Source organism: Camelus ferus, chromosome 22, assembly GCF_009834535.1.
Source record: "Camelus ferus isolate YT-003-E chromosome 22, BCGSAC_Cfer_1.0, whole genome shotgun sequence".
Classification (NCBI taxonomy): domain Eukaryota; kingdom Metazoa; phylum Chordata; class Mammalia; order Artiodactyla; family Camelidae; genus Camelus; species Camelus ferus.
Genome location: NC_045717.1, coordinates 3,155,846 through 3,174,548, shown reverse-complemented (window position 1 = coordinate 3,174,548; position 18,703 = coordinate 3,155,846). Strand labels below are relative to the sequence as shown.

The window sequence follows — 18,703 nt, the reverse complement described above, 5'->3', positions numbered from 1 at the left end:
ACTCCCCAAAATTCCTTGCAAACCCCCTGTCCCATGAAGTCTCCAGCCTTGGTGACCTTCTTTCTGTTTCTCCACCATCCCAAGCTCATGTGAGCCTCAGGGCCTTTGCACCTGTGGGTCCCTGCCTGAAGTGCTAGTCCTCCGGTTCTTCTGGCTGGCTGTCAGAACAAAGGTCATCCCCTAAGAGTGGCCTCCCCTGACCACCCTGGCTAAAGTCCTCTCTCGGTTATTCCATATTTTAGCCCCTTGTTTGTTTTCTTCTATAATTATCTTATTTGCTCAGTCTTTACTGGCTAACCCCCTCACTAGAAGGCAAGCTCCGAGAAGCCTAGGGACCGTCCTGTTCACAGCTGCACCTGAATGTGGACCATGGGGTAAGTGCTCCCTAGGCGTTCATGGACTGAATACATGTTAAGTCAATGTCCCAGATTCAAAATTCAAATTCCAGGCTGGCCAGCTGATCTCAGAGAGGCTTCCCAACCCCTTTAGGAACTGAGACAGTCCCCCCCCAAATTACTCACATAGCTTCCTGAAGAGGCCACAGTAATGACCCTCACAGCGCCCATCGAGGGTCAACCTCTCACACCCTCTGATGTGGGGCTGGGGACACAGAGAAGGCTCAGCGCCCTCATGGCACCTCCGGGCCCAGGGCATCTGCTTGTAAGCCAGCATTCTCCCACACTGTGGCAAGGACAGCCCTGGGCACCTAAGGAGGGCCTACAAATCCATAAGAAAAAGACACCCCAAAATACTAGAGGGAGGCTACAATGAAATGATCGAATGACAAGGAAACCAGAGGTTAGCAAGCTTATGGGTAGACCCTGAAACTCAAGAATATTGCAAGAGATGCTCTCATTTCCCACTTTTCAGATTGGCAAAAGTCAGCATGCTGGAGAATGCCAGGTGTCAGCAGGGATACGGGGGGGCCTTCCTGGACTGTGGGCGCAGCTCCCCCAGAGCCACCTAGGAGCTCTCAATTAATTATATAAACACATGTCCTGTGATCTAGTAATTTTTCCCTGCATATATACCATCCCCCTTCCCAAATCCTCACACGTGACCACATGGGGAAGGCTGAAGGAGGGGTTGGAGGCAATCTGGAGTCCATCACTGGGAGGTGGATGGGTTTCATGTATGGGGACCTGACGGACGCATAGCCATGAGGAGGGACCTCAGAAACCTAGCTCTGGGTGGAAGGGGGTAAGAAATGGAATGAGCTCTAAAGCATAAAGCCACTTGCTCAAAAGAAATGATGACACAGGGAACACGCATGTTAGGAGAACACACAAAACCATTAGCATGGCTGCGTGGGGGGACGGGGGCAGGGTGATTACAGTGGGGGATGAGGACCAAAGGGAAACTGAAAAACAAATAAAGGAATGAACTCAGGAGCAGTGCTCGCCCAGGTCAGTGATGTTTCCCAGAGGAGGTGTCGTGGGGGCCCAAGTTGAAGAAGAAACCAGGCAGGAGAGGGCTGGAAGGCCCAGTAATTGACAGACAGTGACTGAGCACCTACTATACGCCAGGTACCATTCATGTCAGTGGTTATATCCTGTGATGAAGAAAGGCCCTTGCCCTGAGGAAACGGAAATCTAGAGGTGGGGACAGACATTAAATAAACACCCAGGAAGGCGCCCGAATATAATTAACCCAGACTCTGAGGGTCAGCGGGCTGCTGCTGTGCTAGTCTGCAGTGGGGACGGAGCTTGATCTGACCCAGGGAAGGGTTCCAAGCGGAAGCGGTATGTCAGTTGAAGGAGGGGAGCACTTGGCCTTGTGAGGAGTGGGAGGAAAAGCATTCCAGGCAGAGGGAACCCTCTCCACAGAGGTCTAGAAGCAGGCAGGCCGGAGCGGGGAGAGTCTGAGGCACTCCAACCAGGCAGGTGGACGGAGCTCTTACAGAGAGAGGGGGAACGTGGTGCTGGATGAGGCCACGCCAGAAAGAGCCTGGCAGGCTGCGGATCTCATTCCCAGGGGAGTGAAGAGACTGAGAGCAAGGGGCTGCTAGTGCAGATGTGGGGAGACAGGCGAGGAGACCGCTGCAGTGGCCAGTTAGAGCAGGGAACTGGGGCAGCAGCCCCAAAGGACACGTGCCCTCTCCAAGGTGACAGAAATAATGAGCCCCAGAGCGTCCGCAGAGGGACTGTCCGCTTCCCCTCTCGTCCTCTGGCCTGGGCCCAGCACCATCCTGCACAGCCCCATTGCAGGCCCCCACTGTGGCCGGACCATGGGGGCAAGTGGAAATTGAAGGGCATCTTTAGAATAAGAGGGCTTGCTAATGGGGGCAGGAGGGAGAGGCAGGTGATAAAGAACTTGGAGGTTCTTGGGTAATGGCCGAGGAGCGGTGAACAGGCAGGGTCTCCATGAGAGTTTCAGGGACCTGAGGAGGGGCTGCATGGAGGAGGGTGGGGCATACAATGGTGCAAATCTAAGTCAGACTGACGCACACTGCTTGACCCTGAAAAAAATCAGCAGGGAGGCAGCACTACCCCAACTCCCCCATCCTGTGCCTTGTGTCCCAACCACCCTGGGCCCCGTCCCTCGGTCCCCCCACTTCCTCCTCTTCTTTCTTCACTCACCTCTTCTTTCCTCTCGGGCCTCTTCCCTATAATTATGCCCTGGAGGGGTCTCCAGCTCAGGGAGCAGAGTGGAGGGGGACACGCTGGGGTGATGGTGCCACCTCCTGGTGGCTACAAGAAGTGTAGCATCCCACTCCAGCCTCTCTTGGGGTGGGGCTGGGGCCTTGGGCTGGGCCCACAGAGGTTTCAGACAGGGATCCGGTGAAGGGTCTTTCCTTGCAGGTGGTGATCAGGTCGTTCCTGGAGGAATGGTCAGTTCTGGGTGCTCCATTCTTCATAGCAGAGCTGATATGCCCTCTCCACCTTACCCAGGGGACTCGCTGTAACTACGCCTGCTCGAAAACCTCCCACTGCCCTCGGGATTGGGGCCAAGCTCCACAGCACAGCACCTCAGCACAGCACGTGAGGCTCTGCCCCTGGCCTCGTCTCGTTCCTATTAGTTTCAGTCCCTACCTGTCCCACTCCCTCCCCACGTGCACCTCCATCCCTTTACCTCCGTTGTTCTCTCTTCCTGGAACACTCTCCCCTCCCTACGGGTTTTCCAAACTCTATTCCTCTTTCAGGTCTCAAATTTCCCATTCCCATCACCTCCCAAGGAGACTTTTCAGCACCTCCGCATTAACTAGGCAAAGAGGGGAGGGAAGAGTGTTTCAGTCCATGGGGACAGCATGTGCAAAGTTCTAAGGTGGCTTCAAGGACAAGGGAGGGGGCCAGAGACTAGAGAAGGTGACGGAGCTGGCAGGGCTACGGCCACAGACTGCACGTGGCTCTCGGGCACTGGTGAGGGACTGAGTCCCCAGTGAGCAGCATGAGGACGGGGCTGCGGCAGCAGCAGGGGCGAGGATAGCTCAAGGGGCACAGCGCATGCTTAGTGAGCACGGGTGAGGTCCACAGTACCTCCTCTAAAAATAAATAAATAAATCTAATTACTCCTCCTCCTCAAAAAATATTAAAAAAAAAAAAAAGATTTGCAGCAGCAAAGGTCATGATCAGATGTGTGTGTGGAAAGGCCCACATGAGGCTGCCGAGTGGGCAAGCACTGAAGAGGACTAAAGCGGGTGTGGGAGAACAGGGAGGGGCTCTACAGGTGAGGGCTCTTGGGGGCTTGGAGCCCTGAGCCCCTACTTCTTGCCGGCCAGGGTCCTGAGCTGGGGCTCGCAGTCATCGGCTCTAGCCTCCCTGACGGGACCCCGACTTACCGCAGCGTGCTGCAGACCAGCTCTGACTGCCGGCTGCGATGCCCTCCCCACTCTTCATCCCTGGTGAACACTGCCTGCTCCCGGAGCCGGCACCTGTGCCTTGTGGGAGCTGCCATCTCATTTTAGAGGCAGACAGGAAGCTTAGGCTCCGAGTGGGGATGCCAGTAGTGAGTGGCAGAGATGGGATTCGAACAGAGGTCTGTCTGCCTTTTCCACTGTACTTGGTGTCCTAGAAGTTATAGGTAGGACTCTGTCACCTGAAGGCTGTGTGACTTTGGGTGGGTCACTTGACCCTTCTCTGCCTCGGTGTCCTCTTCTACAAAATGGGGGCAATCACAGCAGCCTGCCTGGCAGGATCAGTGAAGAGTCTATGGAATAAATGCCCATAAGGAGCCTGACACGGCACTAGGCACACAGGAGATCAATAAATGGTGGCTGTTCACTTAACACACTCACTGGGGAGAGAACTTTAGGGTCCTGAATCAGGGAGAGGAGACAGGGGGCTCAGGAGGGACGGAAGGGAAGGAGAACACCGAGAGAGCATCTTGAGGCAGGTTTGGAGCTGGGTGGCCCTGAGTTCCAAGCACAGAGCAGGTATCTAGGGCACCAGGTCTGAAAAGCCTTGAATGCCACAGTGAGGAACCACCAAAAGTTCAAGAGTCAGAGAAGGCACAGACAGTGCCCTAAACCCAAGGGTGGGATGATTTCTCCTCCACAGGTGACAGTACTGGCCTTGGAGGCCGGAGGGAGCCTGGACAGCAGAGCAAATTTTCAGGTTTCAGAAAACTGAAGTCAAGCAGCCCTTCCTCGGCCTGAGAACTCCCTTATGTAATCCCCTAGATGGTCACACGGTGGCGACAGTGCACCAGGAAAGTCCTCTTCACCCTCTGTCTTTCAGCCAAAACAATAGGCAAGTGCCAATGCCTGCTGGGAGCCTCTAAGAGCTCTAAGAGCATACTTACAAATCTCTGTGAGGTAGAGTCTATTCATACGTCCAACTTACAGGTGGAACTGTGGGCTCACAGGAGTCCAATAGGATCCACAAGGTCACCCAACCAGGATTTGAACCCCGGTCTGTATGTCTCCCAGTCTGGCTGCAGCAGCTGCCTGTCCTTGGATCCTGGTTCTCTCTCCTGCCCCATCACTGGGCAGTGCTGCCTTCGTGGAGCTGGCAGATTAGACTTCCCTGGGAGTAGAATATTAGACAGGACAAGGAGGACTTTCATTTCGGCTTTATCTCTTGTTTACCTCACTTATGTAGCTTTTGCATTGGAGGTGAGGTGATGAGACAGTTCCCATCCCTGGGGTAGAGAGAAGCTGGGCTGAGGGTGAGGCAACGAACTTGGGGCACCGCCTCTGTGCCAGGCACTATGCCGACACTCATTCCTACATGAATTCAGCACACGGGAATGAAGCACCCACTGGGTGCTAGTCACAGGTGACACAGTACTCCCAAGCTTTTGGCACCCAGCAATAAATACTGGTATGTTTATGAGGATATGTTTTAAATAATTATACTGTAAGTGAGCCCACAGCCTAATAAATATTAGTTGAATGAAACACCTACCTTCAGCCTTAGGTACCCACAAGACACGCAAGTAGTGAGTTTGGAGTTCTGCGACAAATCTAAGGTAGAGATCGAGGCTCAGAAATTACTGGCATTTAGGGGAGGCCAGTGATGAGATGAGATCCCTCGGGAAGTCTGGGTAAACAATCAAGAAAGTGGGCCTCTACTGAAAGCCTAACAACAACAACAACAAAAAACCAAAGTGGGCCTATGTCTGCCAGACGGGAAAAAGGAGAGGCACGCCCATGGTACGGCTGCTCAGAGGGCTGGTAAAGAGGCAGGAGGGGACCAAACCTCCTGGAAATCTTGGTTCCAAAGCGTCAACAGGGTCAAATGCTGCAAAGTGAAACAGCACAGATTATGAAACGCCACCAGATTTGGCCAGAGTGGGACTGTTGGTGATCCAAAGCCTGGCTGAATTGGGATGAGGAAGTAGTGAGAAAGGGAGGCCAAGGGCAGCGGAGGGGAGAAGAGGCAGAGCCTGGCTGTGGAGGCCCTGAGATCTTTCTCTTACCGCGGGAGAAGGCTACACCATTTGTGGGCTGCCGGAAAGGGGGAGGCTTGGAGAAAGGAAGGCTTGGAGCTCTAGAGGTGCGAAAGGGGAAAGATGCACAAAAGCGGGAGGAAGCCTTACGGCGGCGGAACACAGAGCCCAAGAGGAAGGCCGGCCCAGCCCTCTTTTCTTCCTCTGAGAGATGGGGCAGGGCTGGTGGCGAATTCAGATAAACAGGCGTAAAGGGCCAGTGCAGTCGCCGGCTGGCTCTGGGGCATGGCGGGCATTACTACGCCTTGGCGGCCTTTTCCCGGCGCGGCCCAGCGCACGAGATCGCAGTTTCCGAGGGTCCACGCGGGCAGGGCGGAGCGCGCGGCCCACTGCCTGGCCGCTGCTGATTGGCGCGCGGGAGCCACCTGACCGGCCCCGGCCAATCAGAGGCGCCCTCCCAGGAACGCGGCCCCACGTGTGGCCCGGAGCGGAAGCCAGAGCTGCGGCAGGGCCGCTCGGGGTGCGGGCCGCGTGCGTCCAGCGGCTCTCTGCCCCTGCGGCGCTCAGAGGCTGAGGCCGGGCCTCCCGCAGCCCCGCCCGGTTCCTGCCCACCCACCCGCCTGCGGCGACCCCGACTCCTTTTGCCAAACCTCTTCTCTCGCCGGCTTCTGCGGCTCAGCCGGGGTGTGTTCACCCTGTCCCTCTGTCTTGACTGGGCCGAAGATGGTGATTTAGAGGAAGACAGAACCAAGGTTCCAATCATCGCGTGGCCTACGGCAGGTGTTTAACATTGTAAAGTGGGACTACTAATATCTACTGTGGTGTTTTTGTGAGGATTGTAAAGCCCAGTGCCTGGGACACGGTGAGCTCCCCAAAACATTGGTTATATTTTTGACAATTGCTGATATTCCTACCCTTCAAGAACTCACAAGCCTCATTACACACGGCCTTGTGTTAATCCTCCTTTTTGTTCCTATTTTCTTACTAGAATGTAAATTGCTTGTCAACAGGAAAGTGCCTGTTACCCTTTTTTAGTCTTCCAACTCCACGATCCCTTTACTTAATCTGACTAGGGTAAATTGAACCTACAGAAACAGTAGCAGGACAGAGGATACAAAGTTATGGGATTTATGCAGGGAAAATCTCAGCAGTTAGGTGGGGATATTTAAGTGCAACAGCGATGTACTGGAGAAACATCTCAGAAGGCTGCCAAGCACTAGCTCTGTGAGCTCAGGCAGATCTTGATATCTGAGCTGCATGGGAACAGTAATTGTGACTGTAACAACTGCAAGACTCACCAGGTGCCAGGCACTATTGGAAGCTCATATTAACTATCAACAACCCCAGTTTACAGAGAGGGTGCACAGCCACAGAGAGGTTCTGTAACTTGCCTAAGGTCACACAGCTATTAAGCGATAGAGCTAGGGGTTCAGACAAGATCTTTTGAGTCAGAGTCCATGCCCATAACTTCATTGTGTGCTACCTCCCAGACACCAACACAGGCAGCTGGCACACTGAAGACCCACCACATAGAACTATGGAGAGGGCTACGGCTAACGGGGCAAGGTCTTCTGCATCCAAGAACCAGAGCAGGCCAGTATGGCTGAAGGGTAGAGAGGGAAGGGAACAGGGTATAGAATGAGCCTGGATTTGCAGGCAGGTCCGTACCTTGCAAGGTGTTCCAGGCCACAGCACAGCTGACTAGGTGTTCCAAGGGTATTTCTGATCCCTCATTGCCACAGGCCTGGTGTGCAGAAGGCAGCAGGGACCTCTCTTACTACAGTTTAGCTTCAGTCCCTGCCCAGCCTAGAGATCCAGAGCCCATCATAGCCCTAAGTCCCTGGCTGCCTCCCGAGCTCCCCCCTGGGCAGGGCTGGATGCCACCACCCTGAGAACCGCACCCCCCCTCCAATGAAGAGTTTCTGGTCTCATAATGGCCTTAGGCTCACTAATATGACTAAATAGATAGACCTTCTGAAATCAGTTGCATCCTCCCACAGGCTACTATACAAACCCCGAGATGCCCTGTCATCTAAGGCCTCTGCAGGTCTCCCTGGGGTGCTTGTTATGAACTCTAGACATGTCAGCTGACTCTCCAGGCAAGGGGCCCAGGCTTTGGGGGAAGCAGGACAGGGCTTTTGTTGACTGTCAGGCCTCAGGTGGTCATCTTATTGGTCCTGTCTTGTCACTGACTCCTCTGGAAAACTCCCTGGCATTCTCAGATTTCCTGGGTTTTCTCACCACCTCTCCCACCCCCACCAAAGACATCAGGTCTCACCTCCTCTGTGATAACCCTTAAGGTATTCTCCCTCACCTGGCTCTTCCTCCAGGTCTTCAAACCACATATATATACAACCAGTAGCAAGACATCTGCTCTGAGGTCCTTCAGGCTCTCCGAACCTAACAGGCCACAACACCAGCACCTGCCTTACTTAAAAGTATTCTTGCAAGAACTTTAACCCAAATGTTATCAAGCCTCTGAACTTATGTCCAGCTTACAGGAAATACAGGTGGCAGAGGCAACAGGTGATGAAGAAGCGTTAGCCAAATGCAGAACACGGGGGATTCTCAAGATAACTGGTTTGGGGGTAAGGTATAGCTCAGTTGTAGAGTGCATGCTTAGCATGCACAAGGTCCTGGGTTCAATCCCCACTATCTTCATTTAAAAAAATTTGTTTAAATAAATAAATAAACCTAATTACCTCACCACCCCCCCACCTCAAAAATGCAACTGGCCCAGTCATTTCAAAAGTCAAAATTCATTGAAAACATGAGGTGGGGCATTCTAGGTTGTCAGACATGTAAGAGATACAAGGACCAATGCACAAGGTGAAATTTGATTATAGTTCAGAAAAATCATCTATCAAAGACATTTTGGGGAAATTTGAGCATGGAAAGAACATTAGATGTTAAGGAATTATTATTAGGTGGTACTGTGGTTATGTAGGAGAATGTCCTCATGTTTTGGAGAAGTTTGCTAAGTGTTTAGGTGAGAAGTATCAGAATGTCTGCAACTCACTTTGAAATTGTTCAGAAAAAAAAAACTTCGCCTATGAAGCAGATATAGCAAAATGTTAACGCATATTGAATCTAGGGTGTATTGGTTGTTTTTTTCTTTTTTCTTTTTCTGTATGTTTGAAGGCTGTCACAATAAAAAATATTTTTTAAAAAAACTGAACATATTTCCCATCTTTGCACCAGCTGTATTCCTGTAACTCCCTAGGTCAGTAGTTGATGTCTCCATCCCTCTAGTCACCTCCTCTAAGCTTGAAATCTGGACCCCACCTTGACTCTTCACACTCCCTTGTGCTCCCATCTAGTGTCCAAGTCCTGTCCATTCTACCTTCTGAAATCCTCCGAAGTCCATCTTTTTTTTTTTTTTTTAACGGAGGTACTGGGGATTGAACTCAGGACCCTATGCATGCTAAGCATGTGCTCTACCATTGAGCTATACCCACCCCCACCTTTTTTTAATTGAAGTATATTTGGCATATGACATATGTTAGTTTCAGGTGTACAGCATAATGATTCGATATTTGTACATATTGCAAAATAACCACTACAGTAAGTCTAGTTAATATCTGTTGCCATACATAGTTAGAAAGAATTACTTTCTCGCAATGAGGATTTTAAAAATCTACTCTCTTAGCAACTTTCAAATATGCAATACAGTAATATTAACTATAGTCACCATGCTGTATATTACATCCCCATGATTTAGTCCATTCTTTTTTTTTTCTTTTCTTTTTTAAGGTGTTTTATTTGGTCTGTTGAAGACATGCTTATGGATGCTTCTAAAAGCCCTCAGGAAGAGTCTCAAATGACATTCTACAGTTTGATATTTTGTTCCAGTGTTGTCAGGTTCTTAAACTACACTGTAGGTATAAATTGTTTCACACACAAAAAAACCCATATGGGCCCATTAAACACCGAGAAAAACTTCGTTTATAATTTAGTGAATTTTAGTCACACCAAAATAATGATCTAACCTGTGCAAATATGCACATCCCTGGTGAACTAAATTCTCTTCTTTAAAAAATGGTCAGATTTGAAGATCAAGTTAAACCCTGAGGGTTGCTATACAGCTGTAACATGAATTCAAATTCATATTGGCATTCATTTTTCTGTATTTTCCTAAGGAATCTTCCTGGATCATAGTATTTAGGGAGAAATTAAATGGGTTCTATATCATTCTGGGAAATGCCACTAAGTTCTCAGTTTCTCAGGGTTTACTCCTAGATCAATGTCATACAGCCTCTACACGATGCGGGGATATGGACAAGAAGTATTTCAAATACAAAATTCTCAGCTTTGTGTCATAAATAAATTTGGGTAAAACCACAAGCCTTCCACTGAATCATCTTGGCAAAGATGGCCCATCTTCTCTGCAAGAAGCAACCTTTCTTTAGCCAGGAGGACAGACATTCCCATGAGCTTAGCAAACTCTTCTGATGTTAGGGATCCCTTTTCTGAAACCGTCTCCAAGGCTGAGGCCACCATTTCCTCCTAATTGGGACTGGAGTCCAGTGACCGTGACACCATTGTCAAACACTCGGAGCCTGAGAGGTAACTTCGGTGCTGCCAGCATCTTGCATGCACTCACCAAATCTTCCAGGTGAGAGCAATTCCATTCCTCGAGCTCGGTTTACTTAACAGTACAATTCCATGAGTGACATTATTCCCCCTCGTTCCTCTAACGCGCCTGCAATATTCCAGACAGCTGTTTGGCCAGCTGCATGTGGTACTGTGTGCCCCAAGCCGTAGGTTTCCCTGGTAACCGGGTTAGCTACGCCCATGCTAAGCAAATAGGATTTAAACCTGATGGTCTTAGCTTCTGTGATATCACCTTGCTTGTCTTTAATCTTATTAGCAATTGATTTTGATAACTCCACCATTTCCTTAGCCTTCATCATTAGCTTGCTGAGGTCTTCAAAGGCCTCAGAAATGTTTTTGTCAGTCTCTTTTCTTTTTTCTTCCAGTTTCCTTTCAATACCTACAATTCCTACCACTCTTATTCTTCCTGGCTGGGTCCTCTTTTTGTTTGTAATGACTGGGAAACTGGCATATTCTCCCATCTTGTCTGTGTCATTTCCTCTGATAATCGCCTATAAAACTCAATCTGACCATGTTCTTTGAAGGAGAGCTTGATGTAGGAGTTCTTACTACTGTGGAATGGACCAGGTTCTTTGTTAGCAGCTGGGTGAAGATGGTCCACTATTTTGGTACTTTTCCCAATTCCAGCTGCCTGTTTTTCAATGAACACAATTTGGGAAAGAGGAATGGCCATGCAGCATTCATGATTTTTCTGATCTCTCCAAATCAGTCTGTGGGTACTAAGAATGAGGGTCCTGGCATCAAATTTTATCTTCTCCTCACCGTCATAGATGCACACCCCACACTGCTGGATCACCAGGGTCTCGTTGATCTCCAGGAGGCTGCTGGTCCACATGAAGTGGTCCATTGCCGCCGCCAGGCCGGACTCCACCACTCATCCACTGGGGTGTCCATTCTTTATCCCCATTTCCCTGCCACTGCTCTGGTCCAGGTCACAGCTTCCTCCTGCTTCGTGGTCTCAGCACCTTCCCGGGTCTCCCTGCCTCCACTCTCTCCCTCCACATAGTTCCAGGGTCATCTTTTTCAATGTTGTATCTGACTGTGGCACTCCCCATGAAAGCAGAATTAAATACCAGTGACTCAGAGTACTTCACAGTCTGCTCCTAATATCTTCTTAAAATTCTCCTCTCTCCCTATCACCAACTTTCAACCACTTGGTCTCTTTATATTTCCTCTTTTTTTTTTTTAATTTTTTTAATGTATAATTCTTTTTATTTTCATGCAAAATAAAAGCACACTTAATAACACCCCTTCAATTTTGACTTACAGGATTTAAATTCAACCCCTTATAACAGTGACTTAATATCTAATATTACATTCATGCCCTTTATATTCTTCAAGAATATCTTCCAAGAACTGAGCCTTGAGGGAAAAAAAAAAAACATAGAAAGCTATGAGCTCAATCTGAGATACTGTTAAAAACCAGAAAAGTCAAATTCTTAAAAGAATGTTTGAAGAACTTCCTATTAAAAAAAAAACCAACCTGTTCAACATTCTGTTGAAAAAAAATATGAGCTTCATCAAATAAGAAGGTATCCACATTAAAGAATGGGTGTCAGTGGTTTGAAGTATAATCCGGGGGACAATAGCAGAGCACTGTTAAGAAAGGCCCCATCGCAAATGACCTTGATGGCTCGGCTTGGAGAACAATACTGAGCAAATTAACATGGACATCAACAATTGTGAACCAAAAAGTGACTCAGTAGTCTACATTCAAATGTAAAGAAGTTTTAAGAATATCTTAATCATTTTATTGCATTTCTATTTTTTGTTTTATGAGTACACAAAAATGATATATGATATTTTGAAAACTATGAGTAAGTAGATCTAAAAGGGCTCTTTACATAAGTCTAAAATTAAAAAATAAGGAATTAAGAGAAAAAAAAAGAGTATATTCCAAGACCTTCTGAAGACTCAAGAATATTGCAAATCTGCAGACAACAATGTGTAGACAGCAAGTCCAGAGAACAGCCAAGCTCACTGAGGTGGGCAGGCATCAAGGTGCAGTTAGCTGGGCCTCACTTGCACCCGTAAACTGGCCTCATGGCTTGCCTTTGCCCCCACTCCAACCACACTGGCCCAGTGACCTGCCTCAGGTACTTTTAGCCTTGAGAAGTCACCCACAGGAGGGAGCACCGCCTGACCTCCCTCAGTACTCCACACTGTCCTGCGTGTGTCCAGCCGTGGTTGGCTCTTAGGGTTTAGGAAATGTTGCCTGTGGTCCAGGGCCCTGTGCTATGGCTTCTCTCCTGTCTCTGTCAGCCTGGGCTCCAAGGCCACGGCTTCACATGCACCCTCTCTAGCCCTTCACCCCCTGACCTTTCATCTGGTAACCTTTTTGCCCCAGAACCCTAGAGGGGATCCAATCATGAGTGGAGGGCGCCCACTGGTTAGGTCCAACCTTGGACATGGGCCCTAAGGTCACTCCGCTGTCCTCAGCTTCCTTGAACCTGAAGCCCCTCCCTTCCCTCTCACTTCCTATCTCTGGAGAAAACAGAGATACTGGGTGGGACCTCTCTCAACTTCCTTCCCTTCCCACTTGAAACATGGCTGAGGCCAGGCCTCTCCTTGCCTTTCCCTACATGTCTCAGAGGATAAGGGGTTTTCTCCTCTGCTCTGTGGCCCATCCCCCAACCCATGACCCCATTCATACACCCTGCACCTCCTTGACCTCAGTGACCTCTCATTACTGTACCTTCAGCTTTCCCTCTCAATTGGCTTCTTCCCAAAAGCATTGTACTCATTCAAGGATTTATTCATTCAAACCCACAAATATTTATCAAGCATCTTCTCTGCACCAGGCCTTGTTCTAGGCATTGGGAACACAGCAGTGAACAAGTCTGAACTTCCATTCTAGAAAGATGGGGGTGTGGACTAAAAAAAATCAGGCAATTAAGACTGTGTAGTACAGGCATAAAGACAGATCTATGGATCAATGGAATAGATTGAGATCAATGGAACAGATCAGTGGAATAGATTGAGATTTCAAAAATAAATCTATGCTTCTTTTGTCAATTGATTTTTTGACAAGGGTGCCAAGATCATTATTCAATGGGGAAAGACAGTCTCTTAAAAAATGATATCGGGACAACTGGATACCCACATGCAAAAGAATGAAGTTGGATGTCTCACGCTACAGTAAATTAACTCAAAATGGATCAAAGTCCTAAATGTAAGGGCTAAAACTGTAAAAGTCTTAGGAGGAAACATAGGGGTGCGTTTTAATGACCCAGGATTAAGCAGTGGTTTCTTAGATAACCAAAAGCACAGCAACAAAAGAAAAAATAGATTAAATTGGGCTTCATCAAAATTAAAAGCTTTGTTTCCAAAGGATACTGTCAAATGAAAACACTACCCACAGAATGGGAAAAAAATATGTAAATCTCATATCCACAAAGGACTTGTGTCCAGAATACATAAAGAACCCTTACAACTCAACAACAAAAAAGACAAATTACCCAATTTAAAACATATGCAAAGAATCTGGATAGACTTATTAGGGGGGAGTAATTAGGTTTATTTATATATTTTTTAATATATTTTTTACTGGAGGTACTGGAGTTTGAACCTAGGACCTTATGCATGCTAAGCAAACACTCTACCACTATACCCTCCCCCCCCGGATAGACATTTCTTGAAAGAAGATATACAAATGGCCAGTAAACACAAGGAAATGTGCTCAACATCACTAGTTGTTAGGGAAAGGCATGTTAAAACCACCATGAGCTACCATTCTATACCCACTAAGATGACTATACTCAAAAAGTCAGATAATAACAAGTGTTGGTAAAGATGTGGAGAAATCGGAACCCTCATACATTGCTGATGGATAGGTAAAATGGTACAGCCAATTTGGTAACATTCTTCAAAAAGTTTCTCAAAAAGTGACTCAGCAATTCCACAATTCCTCTAAATATATACCCAAAATAAAAGAATATAGATGTCCACACAAAAATTTGTACACAAATGTTCATAGCAACATTGGCCCCAAAATGAAAACATCACTGATACACAAAATACCAAATGATAAACAAAATGTGGCATCTCTACAGAATGGAATATTATTTAGCCGTAAAGAGGGATGTGGTACTGATACATGCTACATGGATAAACCTAGAAAAAATTATGATCAGTGAAAGAAACCAGACATAAAAGAGCACATATTGTATGATTCGGTTTATATGACATGTCCAAAACAGGCAAATCCATAGAGACACAGAGTAATGAGTGGTTGGCAGGGCCTAGGGGGAGGGAGGGTAAGGGGAGTGACTGCTAATGGGCTCAAGGCTTCTCTTTAGGTGATGAAATGCTCTGGAATTAGACAGTGGTGATGGCTGCACAACTTTGTAAGTGTATTAAAAACCACTGGATTGTACATTTTAGAAGGGTGAATTTTATGGTATATGAGTTATATCTCAATAAAAAGAAAATAAGTAGGAAAAATCAGACAATTTCAGAGGACGGTCATTGCTGTAAGTTACTTGAGCAGGGAGATGTGATAGTGTGCCCTGGGGTCAATGAGGGGTCCTCAAGGTGAGGGAGGAGCCAGGTGGGCCTGTCTGAAGAGGGATTCTAGCTGGTAGATGGAAAGAATCCCGGCAGAGCTGGGAGCAGAGTCTTCCAGACACAGGAACACAGGCCCTGAGGTGGAATGGTTTACACAAGATGGAGTCTCTTCTGTCTTTAGAAAAAGCCCTCCCTCCTTCGCCCTCTCCAACAGTCCTGCCTCCTGTTCTACACAGCCACATGTTTTCCAATCATGGTTTTTACCCAAGGTCTTCACCCTGGGGGATGTGAAGATTTTCCAGATTAATCTGAGCATGGTTGGAGTGAAGGGTACAAATTCCCAGACCTTTAACTTCCCTCTGAAATCCTTGATCTGCCTGAGAAAACACTTCTCTCCAGTTCTCCTTTCAGATGGCTTCCCACGGAAGAGAAAAGCCACATCTTAACCAGACGAATCTCCCTGGGCAGGGCGCCTCTGGAGAGTGGGTGCTGGAGAGCCCTTAGAGCTTCTGAATGACTTGCTTCACCCAGTAAACTCAGGGCAAGGCTTTGGCCTTGTCTGTCAGTCCTAGAATCAGAACCCAGCAGGGGGACGGTTGTCATGGGGACGCACGTGAACGTGCTGGTTTTAATTGAGAAATGGAATCAAATCTTTTCCAATTGAAAATCAGTCTGAGTGCTCGCTTCAGCAGCACACATACTAAAATTGGAACACTCCAGAGAAGATTAACATGGCCTCTGTGCAAGGATGATACGCACTTTCGTAAAGTGTTCCATATTCTTATATTTAAAAAAAAATCTGTCTGAGTTGGATTAGGGATTTGATGATGGGGCCTGGTTTTGCGATTTTAGACACAGGAAAGACGTTTTCTATAAGTTGATAGAGCTGAAGCTACAGCCCCAAGGTTTTGATTAAGATATATTTAAAGCAACATATAGGGTGTGGTGGATATAGGTCAGTGGTAGGGCATATGCTTAGCATGTGCCAGGTCCTGGGTTCAATTCCCACTACCTCCATTAAAAAAAAAAAGTACATATATAGTACACCAAAAATTATATTACTTATAATATACGACTTAAAATTAGGTGCCAATTTTTCAAATGTGAGTAGGTTATATATATATACTGTCTTGAATTTCTTTAAAGGGGTACTTGATCAAAAAATTTGGAAGACCATCCACTTTACTAAACTCTTACCCCAGTGTCTCATCTCTGCCTTTATCTACCTGACCTCCTTTAGTATTTATTGAGCAATTATTGGGTATAAACTCTGAGCCATTCTACCACTTGCCAGAGCAGGACCTTTTACAAGCCACTGCTTCTTTCTCAGCCTCTGTTTTCATCTGTAAAATAGGATAATGTCCATTTTTGCAGGGAGACAATGGGTGGGCGTAAAGGGTGACCCTTAGGCAGGCAGAAGGTACAGCCACTTTCCTGACCACAGGCTGCAGAGCTCCCCCTTCCTCTAACTGCATCCCTCCTGGAGCCCAGCAGTCTTCCACTTCCCCCTCCTCCCCTGGGAATCAATGTGTTCAGAAGTGACTGTCTGGAGGCTAAGGGTGCATCTGAAAAACCAAGCGCTCAGACAAGGAGAGGTTGGGGGTTGGGGAGGGAAGGCTGACCTGTTGGGTTGGGGAGGCTAGTGACATCCTAAAGGCGGTGTCTACTGAGCACTGCTTTGTGTGGGGCCTAGCACCAGGCCAGGCCTACATTCACATACTTAATCTACACAACCACCCCATTTGTGAATTTCAGGCAGGGGAAGGGACTTACTGGTAAGTGGTCCTGGCTACAATCTGAACCCATGTCTATCTGACTGTAGATCCTATAGGCTCTCTTAAACTTTCTGAAAGTGTTGTCTGGGACAGAGGCCTGTGTGTTCCCCAAACATCCCTGAATCCTTTTAGGGAGGGTTTGAGTTTTATGCAACCCATTTGGACCATATGAAGCCATAATTCTTTTGTCTGTTGGAGACAGAGACTTGGAGATGAGTTGAGGGGGTAGATGAGGCATCAGGAAGTGTTTCCCCAGCACTTACTCCAAGCCTCACAGTCCTGGGCTTGTCACTGGAGGTCAGAGAAGTAAATGCCCTGTGTCTTGTTGTAAGGGGCTCACCAACTGGCTGGGACCAGATCTGGAAGGTCCATAGTTACTGCAGGAGCTCATTCAGGGAAAAAATGCCTGCAGGGATGGGATCAGGGAAGACTTGGGAGGAGGAGGGATCTTCTAAACTGGGTCTGAAGGATGAGTAGGAGTTTGCATGACAGTTAGGGGGAAAGACATAGGGGCTAGCATGAGCACAGGCTGGATGGAATGTGGCCTGTCCTGGCACAGTGAGGACACTGGGAAGCTGGGGACGTGATGAGGGCAGAAGGGCAGGGACTGGTGGCCCCTATACACGGGGATTTCAAAAGACAATAATTGAGAGAAAGAACACTTGAAGGCAAAGCTTGAGTCCTTGGGGCTGGGGCTTCAGGGCCAGGTTAGCTGCAGAAACCTGGTATGCACAGGAAGGAAATTACTGGAGAGTTGTATGGCTTCAGATATGGCCAAAACTTCGTTGATCTTAAGCGGAAGCCTGATCCAGTTCTGGGGAACCAGTGGGTGGGAAAGGAAGGAAATAACTCCTGGATCCATCACAAGGGATGGCTGGGGTGTTCGCCAGCAGTGTTTGGGACTGATGGCCAAAGGCCTCCATACCACCCCCCAAACTGGCTGTTTCATCAGAAAGCAGGTACTGCTCCTGTCCAGTGGGGATGAAGAGCATGAACCGGGTGTTGGGGCTGGGAGTTTGGCTCTGAGCAGGTCACATTTCCCGTATGGAAGATGTGGATATCAATAGTTCCCATGAGAGGGCACTATTAAATGAGAGGGTGTCATGCAGAGTAGCTGGGACAGAAGAGGAGAAGCCACCACTCTTACTGGAACAAGACAGTCCTAGCATGTCCCAAGGCAAGGCCCTTGTATTTCCAGAGGAGGTAACAATCTCTTCTGGACACTACTGGCAGAGTGAGCTTACTACTGCACAGATGGGATTCTTAACCTGCTCCTTAACCTTACATGGCTCCTTGCTGCCCTCCAGATAAAGCCTAAATTCTTTAACTTGGCCAGCAAGGCCCTGCACCACCAGGCCTCTGTGGCTTTCCCCATCTTCCATCTTCATCTGAGGTCTCTTACTGCGCCCATCACCTCCACCACTCCCACCACACACTAGCCTCTGGCCACACTGGTCAGTTCTTCCAAAGCCCAATATTTCCCTGGGCTCTTCCGCTGGAACCTCTGCCTCCTCTATAGGCTATTCCTGTGTACCCTTCTGACTCCTGGATGTCACTTCCATGGAAGGCCTTCCTTGTCTCTGAGGCCTCCCCAGCTCCCCCAGCACCTCTGGTTTCTCTCTCTGTGCTCAGCCCTCGACTTTGTTACTACTTCTCTGTCTTTCCCACAAGGCTCTGAGGGGGAGCTCAGTAAATGTCTGCTGAGTTAATAAATGAGAGACAGGGCAGTTCCAAGAAAAAAAGAGTCACTGTACACTGGTCAAATGTCTCCCCAGGTATCTCTCAGCAGGGTAGGAGCCATCAGTAAGGGCGATTTACAGATGAGGAAACTGAAGCTAAGGTAATCTCACTTTGCCTAACACTCAAATTCCTGAGCACCTGTGGGCAAGATGTGTGCTGGGCCTTCTCATAGTGTCTGGAAGTAAATGGAAGGTGTGCTGCAGGCTAAGAGCAGAGGGTGTGAAACTGATCACACCAGG

The 18,703-nt window shown here is 48.1% G+C and overlaps 1 long non-coding RNA gene, 1 other non-coding gene and 1 pseudogene across 2 annotated transcripts; 1 reads left to right on the top strand and 2 right to left on the bottom strand.

Annotated features, from left to right (window-relative positions):
• Positions 1–1,323: 1,323 nt before the first annotated feature.
• Positions 1,324–5,422, bottom strand: LOC116658966. Its single transcript, XR_004314196.1, has 3 exons — positions 5,346–5,422; positions 4,782–4,964; positions 1,324–2,819 (listed from the first exon to the last, which is right to left on the bottom strand). It is a non-coding gene; the product is annotated as an uncharacterized LOC116658966 (long non-coding RNA).
• Positions 5,423–10,134: 4,712 nt separating this feature from the next.
• On the bottom strand, positions 10,135–11,723 carry LOC102509914 (annotated as a pseudogene).
• A 3,902-nt stretch (positions 11,724–15,625) lies between these two features.
• Positions 15,626–15,732, top strand: LOC116659150. The gene has a single exon (XR_004314435.1). It is a non-coding gene; the product is annotated as a U6 spliceosomal RNA (small nuclear RNA).
• The last annotated feature ends 2,971 nt before the right edge of the window (positions 15,733–18,703 follow it).